The 21,095-nt window shown below is 43.9% G+C and overlaps 1 protein-coding gene across 7 annotated transcripts in view; it reads left to right on the plus strand.

Annotated features, from left to right (window-relative positions):
* Mprip (myosin phosphatase Rho interacting protein) overlaps nt 1–21,095 on the plus strand; it is a 121,972-nt gene that overhangs the window by 14,946 nt on the left and 85,931 nt on the right. The gene's annotated exons all lie outside the window — the stretch shown is intronic.

A 21,095-nucleotide genomic window follows, 5' to 3' on the forward strand; every position in this document is an offset into this window, starting at 1 on the left:
TTGAACCTGCTGTCTTTCACCATGGGAATTTCATAAAAGGGAATCATATAACTTGTGACCTTTAATGTGGCTTTTTTCACTCAACTAATGTTCTCATGGTTCCTTCTTTTTTTAATAATTCATAATATTCCAGGATATGGCTATACTACATTTTGTTTATTCATTCCCCAGTTAATGACATGTGGGTCATTCCTACCTCTCAGCAAATGGAGTAGTGTTGCTGTGGATATTTGTGTATAGGATTTTGTTTGGGCATCTGCTGTCATTTTTTCCAGTGGAGATCTGAGGGTAGGATCTCTGCACTGTTGCATTTCTGCCCGTGAACTGGATTTGGATCAGCCCCTGGAGCCAGTGTTGGCCTACAGACTGTCAAGTGATAGAGCTGCCTAGGCCCAGTGCTCCTCATTTAGATAGGGTGCCCCCCGGCTCTAAGAACAGTGAACGCTGGGGTGCTGGTGCAAGGGCCATGCTGTCTTAGCCATTTTGACATCTCCACCCTTTCATCTCACTTGATGAGCTGCTAAACTGAGGAGGAGACTAAGGCAGCTGTAGGGACTGATGGCAAGAAAGCGGAAGGATACAGGACTGGAAAGCCCAGTGCTGCAGGCTCACTGGAGGATGAGGTTCCTGAGAGCTGCTGAGGGACTCATGGTGTCTAGAATTGGTCTCAGAGGATCTTGGGGTTTGTTGGAGAGAAAAGACCTCTGTCCTGTTGGCCTACAGTATTACAGTTTTTGTTTGTTTTGTTTTGTTTTTTCCTTTATTACTTTTGGTGTTTCATTCCTTAAAACAAAACATGGCACTTGCTTGAGCCTGGCTTGATGGTCCACACTGTCAGCCTCAGCACTACGGAAGCGGGAGCTAGAGGGGGAGGAGTGCAAGGCCAAGGCAAATGGCACCTTAGTATTTACGAAAACTTCGTCCTCGTGGGTCCTTAAGAGAATACTACAACTGCTGGTCTAACTCAAGGTGGTTTCTTTGCAAAAGACTCCATATGCGTGGGAGTGATAATTGTGCCATGAAGAATGCTGTGTGGACAGAGACAGGACAACAGCTAAGGGAAACAGGTGAGTGAGTGCAGGTTTGGCAGATGGGTGCTAGGGATTCACGGCAAGAGTGATCGCAGATTTTCTAGATGCTGCTGGCTCTGGCCGCCAGCATGCTCTGGATTGGTTTATCCTTCCAGCCTCTCCCAAGCTCCTGGGAACTGAATGAAGCACAGGTGAGGTCAGTGGCACTTGGGAAGGAAAGCAGAACTCTGAGGTATGAGTGTGCTTTGGGACTGCAGGCAGGAAGATCTGAGCTGCAGGGGATGTCCTGGGGTGGCATCTGGGGCCATAAGCAGTCTGAGGACTGTTTACTGGGGCAAGCTCTCCTCATTGGCTTTGCAGCTGACTTCACTTTCTTCCAACTGCCTTCTGGGGAGTTCCTAGGGATCGTCCTCTAGATCCTGACCTAGAGCTTAGTGTTGGTATGGCTAAGTAAACGCCCTCTGCTTTGTGTACAAATGCGTATTAAAAGAGTGGGGCTGGACATGGAAGCACACACTGTTAGTCCCAGCTCTTAAGACAAGAAAGGAGGCAGTCTTTGTGAGTTTGAGACCAGCCTGGTCTATATATCAAGTTCTAGATCAGCCAGAGCTACATAGTGAGACTCTGTCTTTAAAAAAAAAAAAAAAAAAAAAAAGTCGAGTGGAGAGGGAACTTTGGAGTGTTGGACTAGAAGAGGTTGACAACTCCTGTACTCTAAGTGTTCCAGTAGAGGAGAGAGGGTGCTTTGAGGTCCAAGATGATCAGGCGGCACCGTTGGCATGTGCTCTTGGGTTCTTGAAGAAGCTCAGGTTCACTCACACATGTCCTCAGGAAATTTTACTCTTCTTGGTGGGTGGATGGGAGTTTTGAAGTCTTAACTACGTAAACGTCTCTAGACTCCCACCTTCTAGTAGTACCACAATTCTTGTGATTATGTGTTAGTGGCACGTTTTCATTCTTTTCTGTTTATCATGCTTCCCTTTCTAGGAATCTTAGGGTTGACCTTGGAAGGTTTCCTTGGAGAGATTTGATTCTGAGCTTGGTCTTTGAGGCTGGGCTGCTTGACTTGTGCTATCCACTGGGAGCTTTTCAGTGTGTGTGTGTGTGTGTGTGAGACGGGGGGGGGGGGGGGGGGGGGATGGGGGAAGGAGGGAGGGAGAGGGGTTTGCTGATGCCTGGTAGGCCAGAAAAGGGCACCATAGCCCCTGGAGCTGGAGTTACGGTGATTGTGAGCTACTTGATATGGGTGCTGGGAATTGAACTTATGTCCTCTGGAAGAGCAGCAAGCACTCTTAACCATGGAGCTAACTCCAAGTTCTCTCTTGAGAGATTTTTGTTGTTTTATTTAGAGAAAGGAAATCCCAAATGTTCGATTTTTACCAATAATGACTCAGGAGCCAGATGCTGAGGTGAAAGCCTACTAGCTCAGAGAGGCAGAGAAAGCACCCAGCTGACCTTCCTACTCAGCTGACAGCCCAGGAGGAAAAAGTGAAAAGCCCAAGGCCAAAAGCTTGTTAGCTCACTCGACAGCACAGAAGGAAAAAGCCAAAACCTAGAAGCCAAGGAACTCTGTCGCCTTCTCCATGCTGTCTTAAATACCCTTCTTTCAAAGTCCCACCAATCTGCTTAATTCCTCTCAGATGTTTCTTGCTCAGCCTCTTGACCTAGGGTTAACTTTGTGTACCTTAGGTGTGTACAGAAAGCTGTTGGATTAAAGGTGTGTGCTAGGGCTGAGCCACACCATAATTACCTGTTTACAATAAATGGAAAATTCTTGAATTAAAGGTGTGTGTTAGGGCTGAGCCACACCAAACAAAAACAAGTTTTTACAGTTCACAATGTCAGGTTTCACAGTGGGATCAAATATCCTGCAGCAGGTTTTATTAATAGTTACTAAACTTGGATATATGTTCACAGTCAAAAAAGATTGAAGTAACCTTAATGTCTATGTGAGCAAATAGTTGGTACACAGAAATTAGTTTGTGACACATCCTACAATATGAGTGAACTTTGAAAACAAAGTTAAATGAAAGAAGCTGGGCTGGAGAGATGGCTCAGAGGTTAAGAGGCTGCTCTTCCAGAGGTCCTGAGTTCAGTTCTAAGCAACCACATGGTGGCTCACAATCATCCATAATGAAATTGGTGCCCTCTTCTGGCATACAGGTGTACATGCAGGCAGAATATTGTATACATAGTAAATAAATCATTTAAAATAAAGAAACCAAAAAAACCAAAACAAAAAAAAAAAAAAGAAAAGAAAGAAAGAAACCAAACATAAGAGATAACACATATGATTCCATACACACATAATCCCAGAATAGGCAAATCTATATGGACAGCAAGTAGGTAGTACTTGCCAGGGTCTGGAAGAGATGGGTTTGGAGAGCTGAAGAGCTTATCATATCCTTTGGGGGATGGTGACAGTGTTCTAATTGGTAATAGCCATACTATGCACTATTGAGTTATACACCTTAAATAGATAACTTATACACTATGTAAAAAGTTATTGCAAGAATATATCCAGTTACCACCTCTAGCTCACTTAAGGTTTGGGCCCACATTTACCTTTTTGTGAAATCTTTACAGATAGGCTCTTACTACAATGTAAGGTTTTTTTCACTGTAGTATGGTCTGTCTTTCTCTCCGTGCCAGGCTTTATCCCTTCATGACTGATCAACATCTGGTAATGGAAAAGGCCCCGTAGGGGATGGGGCTGTCCACTTAAGAGCCTGGGTGAGCAGCCACATTTACAGTGGCTAGGCTTGAGTCATGCTGATGCTTCGTGTATTTGTAGTATAGGATGCTGCCAGGAGGACAAAGAATTTATCAGGACAGGACCTACCTAGCCTAAGCCTCGGAACAACTGTATTTGACATGTCTCTCTCCCTGTCTTCCTACCATTTCTGTCTCATGGTTCCTACCAAAGTGAAGCTAACACTCCCAAACCTATCTTTGTATTTTTAGGTTCCTGTGGTCTTGGTAGCAGCCTGCCTTTCCATACATAGCATAAGTGCGCACATGGGTGACAAGATTCATTAACAGGCGCCTTCAGACATCATCCTTGGCCCACCAGCTGTTTGTTTGTCTTCACTTTAACCCTGTGCTGCTCTTGAGTTGACAGAGAGTAGATTTGGCTGGCTATGGTGATCAACACCTGTAATCCCAACCTTCCATGAGTCTGAGGCAGGAGAATCATCAGGAGTTTGAGGCTAGCCGGGGTTTCAGAGTTAGAACATCTCTCAAAAAAAAAAAAAAAAAAAAAAAAAAAAAAAAAAAAAAACACACACACAACACAACAACAACAAACTGAAAAGAGGGCTGGGAAGGTGTCTCAGTGCTTAAGAGTGCTGGCTGCTCTTGCAGAGGACCTGATTGAGTTTAGTTCCCAGCACTCATTAACTGTCTGTAACTCAAGGTCCAAGAGGTCTAACAACTGGTTTCCTTAGGTGCTGTATGCATGTGGTGCACATACATGCAAGGAAAACACTCATACATCTGAATAAGACTTTTTGTTGTTTTTAGTTTTTGTTTGTTTGTTTTAGACAGGGTTTTCCAAGTATCCCCGGTTGTCCTGAGACTTCACTCTGTAGACCAGACTGGCCTCGAACGCAGAAATTCATCTGCCTCTGCCTCCAGAGTGCTAGGATTAAAGTTCTGTGTCACCATACTCAGCTGCGTGAGTCTATCTTTGTTGTTGTTCTATTTTGTTTTTCAAGACAGGGTTTCTCTGTAGCCTTGGGTGTTCTGGACTTGGCTTTGTAGACCAAGCTGACCTTGAACTCACAGAGATCTGCCTGCCTCTGCCTCCTGAGTGCTGGGATTTAAAAGCATGCACCACCATACCCAGCTTGAATAAATCTAAAAAGAAAGAAAGGAAAAGAAAGGATGAGTGAGACAAACTGCCTGCCCATGGGGTGTATTTCTCCTGGGATGTGTCCTGTGTTTGTTCAATTGCCCCAGCATGCCCTGGACATGGCCTTGTGTCTCATGCATGCCTACTCTGTACAGAATCAGATTCTGCCTCCCATTTCTGAAGTCTTTTCCTTGTTCCCTCCCATGGAAGTCTCCTGCTGTCATACCAGTTCCTCTAATCCTTGGATGACTTTGTTCCCCTGCCATTACTGCCTGCTCATGGCTTAGTGAGCTTGTATATTGGTACATGTTGGTGACTGAGAGAGACCTACTACTTGGAGAAGGTGCAGATTGCAGGCTGTGAGATAAGGATGGATATGGCTACTTTGCTGAGTTCTGGGACTGGAATTCCTGCTGTCACTCCTGAGAGCCTCTCCCTGTCAGGTCCTCACAGAGAGCACCCAGGTTTTTACCACCCAAACTGAGAAGCTTTCAGGAGTCACTCTGTGACTGTGTTTTTTGTTTGTTTGTTTGTTTTGTTGTTTTTGTTTTTGTTTTTCAAAACAGGGTTACACAGGGCCCTGGCTGTCCTGGACTTTCCTTGTAGACCAGGCTGGCCTCGAACCCACAGAGGTCTGCCTGCTTCTGTCTCCCAAATGCTGGAATTAAAGGCGTGTGCCACCATACCGACTATGTGACTGTGTCTTTAGCTCAAAGGCCTTTGGGAACATTCAGGATCCAAGCTACAGCAACCCTGTCATTATCCATCCTGGCATATTTTGTATTTTATATCCTACTAATCTTATAGTCTCCTCCAGTAGGCTCTTGTGTTTTATGTTTCCACCTCCAGATTAAGAAGGGCTGCTTGGGAGCTTTTACCAAACATCTCCAGAGGGTTCCAATCACCAGAACACAGTCCATGCAAAAAGTGCTGGCTGTGTGTGTTGGTGTGGGTCACAGAACAAATGGTTGTGTAATGTGTATGTACTTTCATGCAGTCTTTTGGGCAGTGTGTTCCTCTCTGATGATCTGATGCTCTGCTGTGTGTTGCGTCTGTAGCTCACTGTCTATGGAATGATTGCACTGGCAGCACCCAGTGTCATGTTTCTTGCCACATATTGCCACATGCTGCTGTCTGAGAGTGCCAGTATTTCCCATGTCTGTGCCAGCATGGTATACACAGCAGCCCTGGTTAAGCTTGTCCTCCTATGTGTTGTCTTCTTGGTATTGGGTGCTGACATGTTCCATCCTTGTGGCCTGAGGACATAGGGTGGGAAAATTAGAGGTTCAGCCTGGCTTGCCAGTGATCCACGAAGGCCGTATCAGCAGCAGTCCTAACATGCCTGGGGAGCAGTTCATTTCTAGCTCAGTGTTACTGACCAGGCAAGTGTTCTAGGAACCATCTTCACATGTGTTTGCTTTCAGCCCCTGGAGCTTAGTTCTGGGCTAGGCTGGCCTAGGAAAGGGCTGGATTTCTGTCCCTACAATCAATGTGCTGTTGTAAGAGACGGAGCAGCGCTGGTGGGGCTTGGGAGCTGGACCTGAGAGGGAGCAGGTGCGGCTGCAGGGTGACTGCTTCCCACGCACCCTTCTGTGGAAGCCTGAAGTTGCAAGTATGTGGAAAGGAGCTGAGCAGAGGCTTCTTTTTTTCTTTTCTTTGGTATTTCAAGGTAGGATTTCTCTGTATAGCCTTGGCTGTCCTGAAACTCACTCTGTAGACCGGGCTAGCTAGGAACTCAAAAAGATCTTCTTGCCTCTGCCCCTGCCCCTGCCCCTGCCCCTGCCCCTGCCGTTAAAGGTGTGCACCACCACCTCCCAGCAAGCAGAGGTTCTTTTAAGAGCAGGAGGGCAGCTCTAATTACAGATCAGCCTAGCATATACTCCAAAATATGTTGATCTAAAGTAGTCATAAGACTTAAGTGTCCCCCAGAAGTATGTTGTCTTGAGGGTTGCAAGTGGGACGGTGCATTACCATTCCCACCAGACCTGGAAATCTTGGGAATCATGGCTTCATGGATTGTTTGGCTGCTGCCCCTATAGTCCCACTTCCTCATTCCATGCCCACTTGCCTTCTGAGGGAGAAGGTGAGTCCTAGAGAGCAGGAAACCTGCTAGGAATCCTGTCACAAACTGTGCTCCCTCCACGCTCTTTGAGTCAGTCAGGCCATGTGAAGTCAGAGCCAAACTAGTCTGTTCTGGGTGTCTTGAGGCTTGATTGTGATGGGGTGGCAGTGTCTAGATGCCAGCTGTGCCCAAAAGCATTTATTTAGTAGCTTAATTGTGCTTTGTTAAACAGAGTATTGACTTGTACCCTCACCCATTTGATCTGGTTGGAAACATTTGTTCCCCTGACTTAACGAAGATTGACTCTAGGAGGATGGTTAAGACTTGCCACTGTGAAGTAAGAAGCCCTGCAAGATGGATCATATGAGCCTGGGACTGCCACAGGCTTCTGTCTGAGCCAGTCGAGCTTATACCGTGTAGCTAGGAGCTGAGGATCTTGAGGATGGACTTCAGAGCCTTTTTTAATATAGCCATGGGCTCTGGGGCTGTAGCAGGTTGTGCCAGTGTTCCAAACCTCTGTGGATAAGGTGGAGGAAGCTTTTTAGAAAGAGTAGACTTCATTTTGTGAAGTTTTAAGTTCTTTCTTTCTTTCTTTCTTTCTTTCTTTCTTTCTTTCTTTCTTTCTTTTTGGGTTTTTTGAGACAGGGTTTCTCTGTGTAGCCTTGGCTGTCCTGGACTCGCTTTGTAGACCAGGCTGGCCTCGAACTCACAGCGATCCCCCTGCGTCTGCTTCCCAAGTGCTGGGATTAAAGGCGTGTGCCATCACTGCCCAGTGTTTAAAAATTCTTATTTAGTTATATTTTTAATTTTATTGGTTTTTGAGAAATGGTTTCACAATGTATCTCCGGCTGGCCTTGACCTCACTGTGTAGACTAGGCTAGCCTGGAACTCACAGAGATCTGACTGCTTCTACATCCTGAGTGCTGGAGTAGCTTTCTCAGGGAGTTTTGTGAGTGGACTCTCACAGCACATCACCTGTGAGGTGGACTCTTTCCACTCTTTGATCTCTGGCAGCCCAGAGAATAGTGTATGGGGGCAGACATTGCCACTCTGTTGCTGACTGGTGGCCCATGTGGCCCATGGAGTGGTGACACAGTTTGTTCAGCTGTTTTCTACTCTGCAGGTCTTCTGGACTGCTGCCATTATTTGTGTGTAGCTTTTGTGTCACTACTTTCATTTCTCTGGAGTGAAATATACAGGAGTATGGCTCCTGGTGAAATGGGAATTTCATATTTAGTTCTTAAGAAACTGCCATAACTGATTTTCAGTGATGTTGGGTGAATATATACTTCCTGTATGTCTTTGGCAGCATTTAGTGTGTGTATAAATACATATAGTTCAGATGAACTTTTCCTATCTGGCCTGGCATTGCGTCTTCCAAGACCCAAAGACCATCTAACAAAAACCCCAACCCCAGGCATGAGAAACCATCATTTGAATTGTTGGGCTGGGTTGTCCAAAACATTTCAGGCTATTGCCCAGAGGTGAAAGTTAAGTCCCTATTGCTTAAGACACCATGCACTTCAGACAGGGCCCGGAGGCCCCTGAGAGGGAACTGACCTGAATGCCTCCTCCCTGAGGTAGCAGAAGCTGCTATTCGAGCTTCCAAAGGAGGGAAGCAACCAGCACTCCTGCCCCAGCTGTGATGCCTATGAACCACAACAGTGCCCAGCACGGCTCAGTAGCCCTAAAGGTTCAGTAGTGGCAATGTATACGTTATAACCAAGTGGGCTTCATCCCTGAAAGGCAAGGTCGGGATGACATATGTAAATCAATACATGTAATGTACCATATAAACAAATGTCAGGAAAGAAACCCACCATTATTTTAGTCAATGCTAGAAAGGTATTTGACAAAGCCCAACATGCCTTCATGATAGAAGTTCTAGAAACTTTATGAATAAATGGGACCTACTTCACAATCATAAAGGCTATATACAACAAACCTATAGACAACATTACATTAAATGGAAACTTACTCAGGACATTTTTTTTAAAGGTGGGAATTAGTCAAAGATATCTACTCTTCCTGCTCGAAACCTTAGCTATAGCAGTTAAGAAAGATAAAAGGGGTAACATTAGGAAGGGAAGGAGGCACACAGCCCTATTTGCAGTTGGCATGATGCTTTATTTAGAAGACCCTATTGAGTCTATAAAACAAAACAAAAACCCTAAGTGGTATCCCTTCGGTCCTGTGTGACAAAATCTCAGGCATGTGTCAGTTTTGAAACATGTCATTCTTCTAATGATGGAGGCAAGTCACTGATGCTGGGCGAAGTAGTCAGGACAGTCTTTGAGGAAGGGACATGAAATCCTAAGGTGTAGGAGGCTTTGTAAGGTTGTGGGCTGGGTAGGGATCTGGGAGAGACAGCAACAGGCCCCCAAACCTGACTGGAGAAGGGCAGCCATGGGGATGTGTGAGGATTGTGTGTGTGTGTGTCTATGCCTGTCTGTGTATGTGTGAAGGAAGTGCCTCTTTGGGTCTTTTTTGTCCTCAGTGAGAAGGTCATGCATTGTCCTATGACTTTGCCCTGTGTGGCTAGTCTTTCAGTTTCCTGGTATCGTCAGGCTGTTGGGACCAAATCAGGCCTTCAGGCTCTGTTGCATCATCCTGTGCTCCATAGGGCCAGTGCAGCCTTGGGTATCCTGCTCTCTTACTCATCTGGTCCACATCAACTCCTACACATCAGGGCTACAAATTATAGCTCTTAAGTCCTTTGTCCCTATCTCTGACTTGGGCAGAGTCCCTTGAAAATTCAGCCCCTGCAGAGGTCTGACTTCCTTAGGGTGGGAAAGAGAACTTGGTTTACTCAGATGCTTACAGTGTGACCAGACTTAGGTCCTAGTAAATGATTGTTTTGAGGCAGTCTTACTCAGTAGTTAAGCCTGATAAGTGTGTGTGTGTGTGTGTGTGTGTGTGTGTGTGTGTGTGTGTGTGTGTGTGAGAGAGAGAGAGAGAGAGAGAGAGAGAGAGAGAGAGAGAGAGAGATCATGCATGTTGTTGCATGTATGGAGGGCTTATTTTGGGACTTGGAGATATATATATATATCCTTCCACTATGAGTTCAGGCGATCAAACACAAGTTGTCAGGCTTGCATGTGTTTTATTTTAATTTTTTGAGATTATAATATAATTACACTATGGCTCCCTTTTCTCCCTCAACTCTTTCCATATACTCTTGCTTTCTTTAAATTTTATGGTTTATTTTTGCTTACTGTTATATGCAAATATTTATATATTTATTCCTAAGTATAACCTGCTTAGTCTTTATGTTACTTGTATATATGTTTTTGGGGTTGGCCATTTGGCAAGACTGTTTCTCCCATTCTCAGCATTCCAGTTGTCTGTGGTTGTGAAAGGTGAGGCCTCCTGGGCTTTCCCCCATCCTTTGGCATGCGTATCATTATGTCCTTGTTCATGTCATGCTTAGACAGCCATGTTGGTGAGACTTTTTGAATGTAGCTTTTGACGTTACTGGGAGTCAACATCCTACGGCAAACTCTCTGATCCTCTAGCTTTTAGAATCTTTCTACTTCTTCTTCTACAGTCTTTCCTGGGCTTTACTTAGGTGCTGGAGTGTTTTATAGATGTATCCATTGGGACTGAGCTCAGCAATTCTGCACTTTGATTGATTGTGCTTTTCTGTAGTGGTCTCTGTCTGTTACAAAGAGGTGTTTCCTTGATGCAGGGTGCGAGCTCTCCTTAGCTGTGGGTATCAGGACAACTGTTTTAAGTTGTATTTAGGTATTATGCTGCTTTTGAAAAGGAGAGGTTGAGGGGCTGGAGAGATGGCTCAGCAGTTAAGAGCACTGTTTGCTCTTTCCAGAGGTCCTGAGTTTAATTCCCGGTAACTACATGGTAGCTCACAACTATCTATATATAATGTAATCTCATGCCCTCTTCTGGTGGGCAGGTGTACATGCAGATAGAGCACTCATATACGTAAAATAAATAAATCTTTAAAGAAGAAAAGAAGAGGTTGAGCTGGGCATGGTGGTACACACCTTTAATCCCAGCACTTGTGAGGCAGAAGCAGGCACATCTTTATGAGTTCGAGGCCAGCCTGGTCTACAAAACAAGTCCAGGACAGCCAGGGCTGTTACACAGGGAAACCCTGTCTCCAAAAACCAAAAAGCAGAAGGGGTGGGGGAGGTTGTGGGTTCTCATCTAGGATGCGTGACTTCACAGCTCTGGGTAGTTAGCGAGGTGCCCAGCACCAGGCGCGGCTTCCTTCCCGTTGAGTGGCTCTTAACGTCCGGTTAGGTTATCAGCAAGGTATACTTGCCACTACTGCACTCAGGGTTATGGTGCCATTGTTGATGTGCTGCATAGGCATCATAGTCGAAGAGAACTGTTGGTTGCCTCATTTTTCCAGAAGCTCTCACAGCATCTTCTGGTATCATGCAAGAAGGCTTCTCATGTCTTGTATTGAGATTTTCTATAAAGTGGTCTTTGGTTCTTGGAGGAAGTACCATCAACAAAGATGAGAAAGGTTGATTAAAATTATGTATATTTATATACACAATTTTGTGTATTGTAAGGTTTTTGGAGGTAAATAGGTAGTATGCTTCCTTATTACTTCTTCAGAGGTCTTTGTTGTTATTTTACCCACCTCCCACCTTCTTCTGTATGTGCCTCCCTCTCCCTCCCTAAAGTACCCTTCTTCCCATCTCCCAGACCACATCACAGAACTCTACCTCCCTCTCTGTTTTTCCTGAGCCCCCTTTCCTGGCAGTGGTCCCGTTCTACATTCATGCAGACTATGTACTCACACCTGAAGGTTTGAAGCTATGAACCCCCATGAGAGAAAACATAAAGCATGCGTCTTTCTGGGTCTGGAGTATTTTACTCAGTATATTTTCTAGTTCTGTCCACTTACTGCAAAGTTCATGTTTTCATTTTTCTTTACAGCTGAATGTCATTTCATTGTGTATTCAGTACATTTTCATTATTCATTCATCAGGATAATGACTTTTCCTTTGTTTCCATACTTAGCTGTTGTGAATAAAGCAGCAATGAACATCCTACGTAGGATACTGGGGCGTTTGGGTATATATGCCATTGAGTGGTATGGTAGGGTCATATGTAAGACTTCCTTTTAGCTTTTTGAGAATGCTCCACACTGATCTCCATAGTGGCTGCCCCAGTTTGCAATCCCACCAACTGTGAGTGAATGGAGGTTCCCTTTCCCTACATCTCCTCCAGCATTTGTTATTGATCAGGGTCACCCTGACTAAAGTAAGATGAAATCTCAAAGCTGTTTTGATTTACATTTTCCTAATTTCTAAGGAAGATAAGCATTTTCTGTATATTTGCCAACCATTTTTTTCCTTCTTTTGAGAACTCTCTGCTGAGGTCCCTAGCCCATTTTTCTAATGGGTCATTTGTGGGTGGTGGTGTTGTTTTGACTCTGGGTGTTTGTTTGTTTGTTTGTTGAGTCTATATAGTCTGAACATTAATTCTGTCAGCTGTATGGCTGGCAAAGCTTCGCTCCCATTCTGTGGGCTTCCTCTTCACCCTGTTGGTTGCTCTTTTAGCTGTGCGGAAGCTTTTTCGTCTCAGGAAGCCCCGCTTGTCAGTTGTTGGCCTTAGCTCTTGAATTAATGGAGCCCTAGTCAGACAGCCCTTTCCTACTCTTGCATCATGAGGGCTGCCTGTGTTTTTTCTAACTATTTTGGTATTTCAGGTTTCACATCAAGATCTTTAATCCATGTGGAGTTTTTGCTCAAGGTGACAGACACAAATCTAATTTCATTCTTCTGCATGTTGACATGCAGTTTCCCAGTACCATTTATTGAACATGCTTTCTTTTATCCAGCATGTTTTTGGTGTCCTTGTCAAATGAGATTATATGTATTCATGTTTGGCTCTTTGGTTTTTATTCCATTGGTCTACATATCTGTTTTTTGTGTCAGTGCTACACTTTTTTTTTTTTTTTTCTTTTTTAAATAACCATGGCTCTGTAATGTATTTTTTAAAATCTTGAATGGTAATCCCTCCGGCGTTGTTCTTTTTGCTCAGGGTTGTTTGGCCTGTCTGGGGTCTTTCGTGGTTCCATATAGGTTTTAAGAAGAATGAGATAGGGGTTGCATTGAATCTGAGAGTAGCTTCTTGTAAAATTGTCTTTTTTAATAATGTTATTTCTATCAGTCCATAAGCATGAGATGTCTTTCAATTTTCTAGTGTCTTTATCTCTTCAGAGTTTAAAAGTTTTCCTTGGTTAGGTTTATTCCTTGATTTTATTTTCTTTGAAGCTATTGTGAGTGGGGTGTGCCCATGATTTCCTTCATTGTATGTTTGTTGTTGGTGTATAGAAAAGTGATTGATTTCTGCAGGGTGATTATATATCCATCCACATTGCTGAATTTCTTTATCATTCTTGCAAGATTTCTGATAGAAGTTTTGGGATTTCTGTGTGTGTGTTGTGGTATCACATCATCTGCAAATAGGGATAGTTAGACGACTTCTTTATGTATGTCCCTTCTAGCTAGTCCTTCACTTCGAGCACAGTGTTGAAAAGGAGTGCGGAGGGCGGGCATTTCAGGGTCATCCCTGGCTTCAGTGGGATTGCTGGAAGCCTTTCTCCATTTAGAACAGTAGTTCTTAGCCTTCCTAGTGTTGCAGCCCTTTAATACAGTTCCTTGTGTTGTGGTGACCCCCAACCATGAATTATTTTTGTTTCTGCGTAACTAATTTTGCTAGTATGAATAGTAATGTAAATATCTATTTTCTAATGGTCTTAAGTGACCCCTGGGAAAGGGTCCTTTGGTTCCCAAAACAGTTGCCACCCACAGGTTGAGAACTGCTCATTTAGGATGATGTTGACTTTGTGTGTGTGTGTGTGTGTGTGTGTGTGTGTGTGTGTGTGTGTGTAAAACCTTTCATTGTGTTGAAGTATGTTCCCATTCTTTATAGAATTTTTATCACGAAGACATGTTAAATTCTGTCAAAGGCATCTACATTTTTTGAGGTGATAGTGTAAATTTTGTCTTTAAATCTATTTATGTGGTTTAGTGCATTTATTGACTTGTGCATATTCAAACATCCCTATATTTCAAAGATAAAATCAATCTGGTCATGGTGGATAATCTTTTTGATACATGTCTCTATTCTGTTTGAAATAATTATTTAATGAGTCTCCCCCCAACCCCCACCCCATCCCTCACCCCCCAAGACAGGGTTTCTCAGTGTAACAACCCCTGCTGTCCTAGACTTACTTTGTAGGTCAGACTGGAGTTTGTTTGTTTGTTTTAATTCACTGCGAATATAGTAGCCTGTAGTTTTCTTTTTGTTGTTGTTGTTTTTTCCTAGTCTAGATATTAAAGTGATGCTGTCTTCGTAGAAGGCATTTCGATGTTCCTTTTATTTCTTTTCTTTATTTGAGTAGCTTTTAAAACATTAGCTATAGATCTTTGAAAGTCTATTAGAATTCTGCTGTGAATCCATCTGGCCTTGGTCTTTTCTTTTCTTTTTCTTTTTTTCTTTTCTTTTTTTTTTTTAAACTGGAAGGCTTTTTATTACTATTTCATTGTCCTCACTTTTTGTGGGTCTGTTTAGGTTCTTGACTTCTCAGTTTAATTTTTATAGTCTATTTGAATCTAGAAAGCCATCCTTTGTTGTTGTTGTTTTGTTTTCATTTTTGTTTTCCATCTTAATGGAATACATGTTTTTTAAGTGTTCCTTTATGCAGGAGAGATGGCTCAGAGGTTAAGAGTACTTACTGCTTTTCTAGAGGTCCTGAGTTCAATTTCCAGCAACAACATGATGGCTCACGACCATCTATAATGTGATATGATGCCCTTTTCTGGTGTGCAGGTGTACATGCAAGCATAATAAATAAGCAAATCTTTTTTAAAAGTCCCCTTAAAATAGTCTAAATTTCTTTGTTGTCTGATATGCTTCCCTGTTCATTTTTGATTATGTTAATTTGAGTCCTCAGTTTCCTTTTGGTTAGTTGGGCCAAGGGTCTGTCAATCATGTTTATCTTGCTTTTAAAAAAACAGTTAGTATATTCATTGAGTCTTTGTTTCTATTTCATTGATTTCTGTTGTGCTTCTTATTTCTTGCCATCAACTGGGGTTTTTGTTTATTTGTTTTTGTTTGTTTGATTTTGAGACGGAGTTTCTCTGTGTAGCCTTGACTGTCCTGGAGTGAGCTCTGTAGATCAGACTGGCCTAGAACTCACAGAGATCTGCTAGCTTCTGCTTCCTAAGTGCTGAGATTAAAGGCATGCGCCACCACCATACAGCATCTTTCTGATTTTTAAAATGTAGGCACTTAGATTTAGCAATCTATCTCAGGGCTACTTTCGATATGTCCCAAAGATTTTGTTGTGTTTATATTTTCATTTAGTTTTTGGAATTTTTCTTTTTTTATTGATTAATTTAATCACTTTATAGTCTGATCAAAGCCCCCTCCCTCCTCTCCCAGTTCCACCCTCACACACTCTTCCTCCCACCCCCTCTCCTTTTCTCTGAGAAAGAGAGCCCCCCGCCCCCCAAGGGTACCAACCCACCCTGGCACCTCAAGTCACAACAGGACTAAGCACATCCTCTCCCACTGACGCCAGGCAAAGTAGTCCAGCCAGGGGAAAGGGATCCAAAGGCAAGCATTGCAGACAGTCCCTACTCTAGTAGTTAGGGGACCCACATGTCGCACATCCGCTACATATGTGTAGGAGGCCTAGGTTCAGCTCGTGCATATTCTTTGGTTGGTGATTCAATCTCTTTGAGCCCAGGTTAGTTTACTCTCCAGGTCTTCTTGTGGTGTCCTTGTCCCCTCCGACTCCCTCAGTCCTTCCTCCCACTCTTCCCCAAGACTCCCCAAGTTCTACCTATTGTTTGGCTGTGGATCTCTGCATCTGTTTCCATTAGCTGCTGGCTGAAGCCTCTCAGAAGACAGTTGTGCTAGGCTCCTGTCTGCAATCAATGCACAGTATCATTAGAAGTGTCAGGGGTTGGCTGTCTCCCATGGGGTGTATCTCAAGTTGGGCCAGTTACTGGTTGGCCTTTCCCTGAATCTCTGCTCTATCTTTATTCCTACATTTCTTGTAGGCAGAACTCATTTTGGGTCAAAGGTTTGTTTGTTTGTTTATTTATTTATTTATTATACAGTGCTCTGCCTGCATGTACACCTACAGGCCAGAAGAGGGGACCAGATCTCATTATAGATGGTTGTGGGCCGCCATGTGGGTGCTGGGAATTGAACTCAGGACTTCTGGAAGAGCAACTGGTTCTCTTAACCGCTGAGCCATCTCTCCAGCCCTGGGTCGAAGATTTTATGGCTGGGTTAGTGTCCCCCTCCCTCCACTGCAAGTCCCAGTTGGCTACAGGAGGTGAGGACTTCAGGCTCTCTATCCTCCTCTGCTAGAAGTTTCAGATAGGGTCATCCCCATAGACTCCCAGGAGCCTCCCTGCCATCTGATCCCCACCCTCTCTCCCACCTAGTATCTTCCCTCCGTCCACTTCTGATGTCTGTTTTATTTCCCTTTCTGAGTGATATTCAAGCATCCTCCCTTGAGCCCTCCTTGTTACTTAACTTCTTTGGGTCTGTGGGTTGTAGCATGGTTATCCTGTGCTTTATGGCTAAAATGTGCTTATAAGTGAGTGCATATCATGTGTGTCTTTCTGGGTCTGGGCTACCTTGCTCAGAAAGATCTTTTGTAATTTCATCCGTTTGCCTGCAATGAATGTCTTTGTTTTTAATGTATGAGTAGCATTCCATTGTATAAATGTACCGCTTTTTTTTTTTTAATCCATCCTTCGGTTGAGGGACATCTAGGTTGTTTCCAGTTTTTGGCTATTATGAATAAAGCTGCTATGAACCTAGTTGAGCAAGTGTCCTTGTGGTATGGTGGAGCATCTTTTGGGTATATGCCCAGGAGTGGTATAGCTGGGTCTTGAGGTAGAACTACTCCCGATTTTCTGAGAAACTGCCAGATTTATTTCCAAAGTGGTTGTACAAGTTTGTATTCCCATCAACAATGAAGGAGTTCATCTTGCTCCACATCCTTACCAGCATGTGCTATCATTTGAAGTTTTAATCTTAGCCATTCTGATGGGTGTAAGGTGGAATCTCAGAGTTGTTTTGATTTGTATTTCCTTGATGACTAAGGATGTTGAACATTTCTTTACGTGGTTCTCAGCCATTTAAAATTCTCAGTTGAGAATTTAGCTTTGTACCCCATTTTTAATTGGGTTATTTGTTTTATTGGTGTTTAATTTCTTGAGTTCTTTATATATTTTGGATACTAGCTCTCTGTCAGATGTAGGGTTGATGGAGATCTTTTCCTATTCTGTACACTGCTGTTTTGTCCTGTTGGTGGTGTCCTTTGCCTTGCCTTTGCCTCATGAGGCCCCATTATTAATTGTTGATCTTAGAGCCTGAGCTGTTGGTATTCCATTCAGGAAGTTGTCTGTTGTACCAGTGCGTTCAAGGCTATTCCCCACTTTCTCTTTTATCAGATTTAGTGTATCTAGTATTGTGTTGAGGTCTTTGATTCACTTGGGCTTGCGTTTTGTGCAGGTAATAGATGTGGGTGTATTTGGATTCTTCTACATGCAGACATCCAGTTCGACCAGCACTATTTGTTGAAGGTGCTTTCTTTTTTCCGTTGCATGGTTTTGGCATCTTTGTCAAAAATCAAGTGACCATAGGTGTGTGGGTTTATTTCTGGGTCTTCAATTCAATTCCATTGGTCAACCTGTCTGTTTCTATGCCAATATCATGCAGTTTTTATTACTACTGCTCTCTACTACAGCTTGAAATCAGGGATGGAGATAACCTCCAGGAGTTATTTTATCGTGCAGGACTGTTACGGCTATCCTATGTTTTTTATTTTTCCATATGAAGTTGAGAATTGCACTTTCAAGTTCTGTTAAGAGTTGTGTTGGCATTTTGGTGGGAATTGCAATGAATTTGTAGATTGCTTTTGGTAAGATAGTCATTTTTACTATGAGTTCTTTTACCCGCTCATCATTCAGTAATAAGTTGTCTAATCTCCATGAATTTGTGTATATGCTAGAGATTTGTTTGCTGCCATTTTTAATTTCTGTGACACTGTGGTGAGAAATCATACAAGGAGCAACTTCAGTGTCTTGAATTGATGAAGATTTGTTTTGTGTTCCAGGACAGAGAGAATAACCCTAAGCTCTTTTCTCCTTAATTTCATCACGTTGTTTCTTTGTGTCTTCTTCAAACTCCTTGAATTCTTTGATGAAGTGTGGGATTCTTCTTTTAAATTCTGTGTTCTGGGGTTCATCTAGGTAATTCCCTAGATGTGGGTTTTACAGAGAAAATGCTGGCATAGCCTTTTATATTGTTTGGTATTTTTGTGATGAGATCTGTGCATGTGAATCTTTTTTTGAGACAAGGTTTCTCTATGTAGCCTTGGCTGTCCTGGACTCACTCTACAGCCCAGGCTGGCCTAGAATAGAACACACAGAGATCTGCCTGGCTCTGATTCTCTAAGTGCTGGGATTACAGGTGTGTGCCACCACACCCAGCTGTATACTTCTTTTGTTTATTCTGAGTCTCTTATGGACAGAGCAGGTTTGGGGCAAAAGAAAGGATATTCAGGTAGTTTGGGCCTAGAGACTGGAAATGGCTCAGGTGAAATGAAGTCAGGTGGGGAGAAGGGGCTGGGGTGGTGGACACCATTGCTTCCTGGCCCAAGCCTGGGTGCTGGGACTAGATTTGGCTGAGTGGAAAGGTTGGATATGGTGTGGAAGTGTCCTTTGGTTGGGCCTAGCAGAAGCCTAGAGATCTTCTTTAGTACAGGCGGGGGAGGCCAGACTAGGCTAGTGCACTACATGTTGGGCCCAGACTAGATCTGGCAGGTGGTAGAAAAGGTATGTTTGGGAATATCAAAGGGACTCACTAGTCAAGACTCTGGAGGCAGACCTCGGGAGGTCTGGATACCAACTGGGGTGATTACCAAGTGGCACAGGAGCCACCTGTGGGTGGTTATAGGTAGAGCGAGTTCTGGGGAAACCTAGAGGTTGACTTGAATACAGGAGAGGGTGGTTAGAAGGCAGGGGTTTATAGGATGTGGGACCTAGTGGAAGCCTAGAGCTTGGGCTGCTGCACAGTCAGTGGTTCTTAGACGAGGCTGGCCACTGGTTATGGGACCTGGGCTAGATCTGGTGGGTTGTAGTAAAGGCATGGATATGGGGTTGGAGAAGGGGGAAGGGGACACCTCACTGGGCTAGACCCTGGAGGAGCATATGAGAACTCTCTTTACATGCTTTTTAAAAATGGCTTTATTGAGTTCAAAGCCACCTTAGTCTACAGAGTGAGTTCCTGGACAACTAAGGCTACACAGAGAAACCTTTTCTTAAAAAATAATAAATAAATAAATACATGCTTTATTGAGGTAAATTCGTGTAATTAAAATGTTTAAAGTACACAACTTAGTGATTTTGGTTATTTCTAGAGATGGAGTTGTCAACATAGTCACCCTACACCTTTCACTGTCTCTTGACCCTAGCTAGCCCCAGTTCCAAACTATCCAATAAGCTGCTCCCTGTCCTTTGAGATTTGCCTCTGTCACTATTTGAGGTACCAGTTTTCCTGCCAGCTCTTTCTGGAGCCGTAGTTCTTATTCTAGCCCTATGCTTTCCTGGCTGCCTCTACTGGAGGCCCTTTTGTAGAGATACTAAGATCTGTGATGGTGGCCCAGAAAGTTCTAGTAGGTTTCTAGTGTGTAGTGCGTGCCTATGCGTTGTAGGCCTAGACAGGGGTTTGCTGAGTGAATAATGATGCCAGTGAGGAATTGAGGCAGGGTGACCTGGGTTTTAAGGGCGTTTGCACCAATCACTAAGGTCCCCGAAGGTCATGTACATGAACCTAATATAAAGTCATCCTAAAGCCCTGTAGCCATAAACCAAAAAGATGCCACACAGTCACACTGGGTAGTCTGCTGACCAGATCCCACAGCTAGGGGATGTGAGGGCCACTCAAGATGGAGGCCAAGAGGCCCCAGGAGGATCAAGATGTACAGGCTACAGGGAGTCATCTGGCCCCAGCTCTGGCTTTCCTATGCTGTGGCTAGTCTACCTACAGTGTATGCTTAGCGCGTTTGTGGGGAGAGGGGATGTTCAGCTGGCTGGGCACTGCCAGTGTCCATTTAGCTCTTGGGCCTTCTGCCAGCACTTACTCCTGCGTTCCATCAAAGCAAAGTTCTGTCATTTTTCCAGCAGCCTGCCTCTATCCCAACTCACATCTCTTTCTACCCACTCTACTCAGGAGAAGTCAGAGTTTGGGGGCGTTGTTAAGGACTCTGTGCAAAGAAGCCAGAAAACGGGAGGATTCTTGGCTTAGGCTGGAGGCTCTATGACCCTTTAGCAAGCAAATTGCCCTCTCTTGAGTCACAGATTCCACAGCTAAATGGATTGGCCTGATGGGGCCTCCCAGTTTGCAGATAAGCATTATTAAGTGCCTCTGTTCCCCATGGCTAATTCAGAGATCATGAGGTGGAGGCAGCAGGAGGATTTGAATTTTTTTGTCACTGTCCCCCAAATGGGAGAAGGTACATTGGTTCAGTTCAGTTGTCCCTTTGCCAGCCTCTTCTCTCCAACTGGATGTAGTTGTAAAGTGCCCTAGCGTGCCGCATTCCTATAAGCACATTGGACTCCTTTGCCAGGTCTCAAGGGTGGGAGGTGCTTTGGTCAGTAAAATAATAGCCAGGCCTGACATTTGTTGAGGTTTTATAGGCCAGACATCATGCTTGGTGCTTTTTTCTTGTGTAGTTTTTATTGAGGTCTAATTCACATGCTGTATAACATTCACCCTCTTAAATTGTTGAGGTCTCTAGCTTTATGTTACTCACAGTACTGCAGCGATCTCCAGTATCTCATCTCAGAACATTTTTATCACTTGCCAAAGAAACCCAGTGTCTTTCCCATTGCCCCTGGGTAGCCATTCCCTTTGCCTTCTGTTGTGTGGATTTGCCTGTTCCAGACAGTTAATGTGAACAGGATTCAATAATGTGCAGGTTTTTGTGTCTAACTGCTTTCAGTTGTACGGTGCTCTTGAGGTTCACACATTTTATGTGTGCACCAGGGCCTCTATCTGTGTCATGCTGAGCAGTCAGTGTGTGGGTGGACTACAGATCTTTCAACTGTCTGTGTGCATTTCTGCTATTAGACCC

This window comes from Acomys russatus, chromosome 25 (assembly GCF_903995435.1).
Source record: "Acomys russatus chromosome 25, mAcoRus1.1, whole genome shotgun sequence".
Lineage (NCBI taxonomy): Eukaryota > Metazoa > Chordata > Mammalia > Rodentia > Muridae > Acomys > Acomys russatus.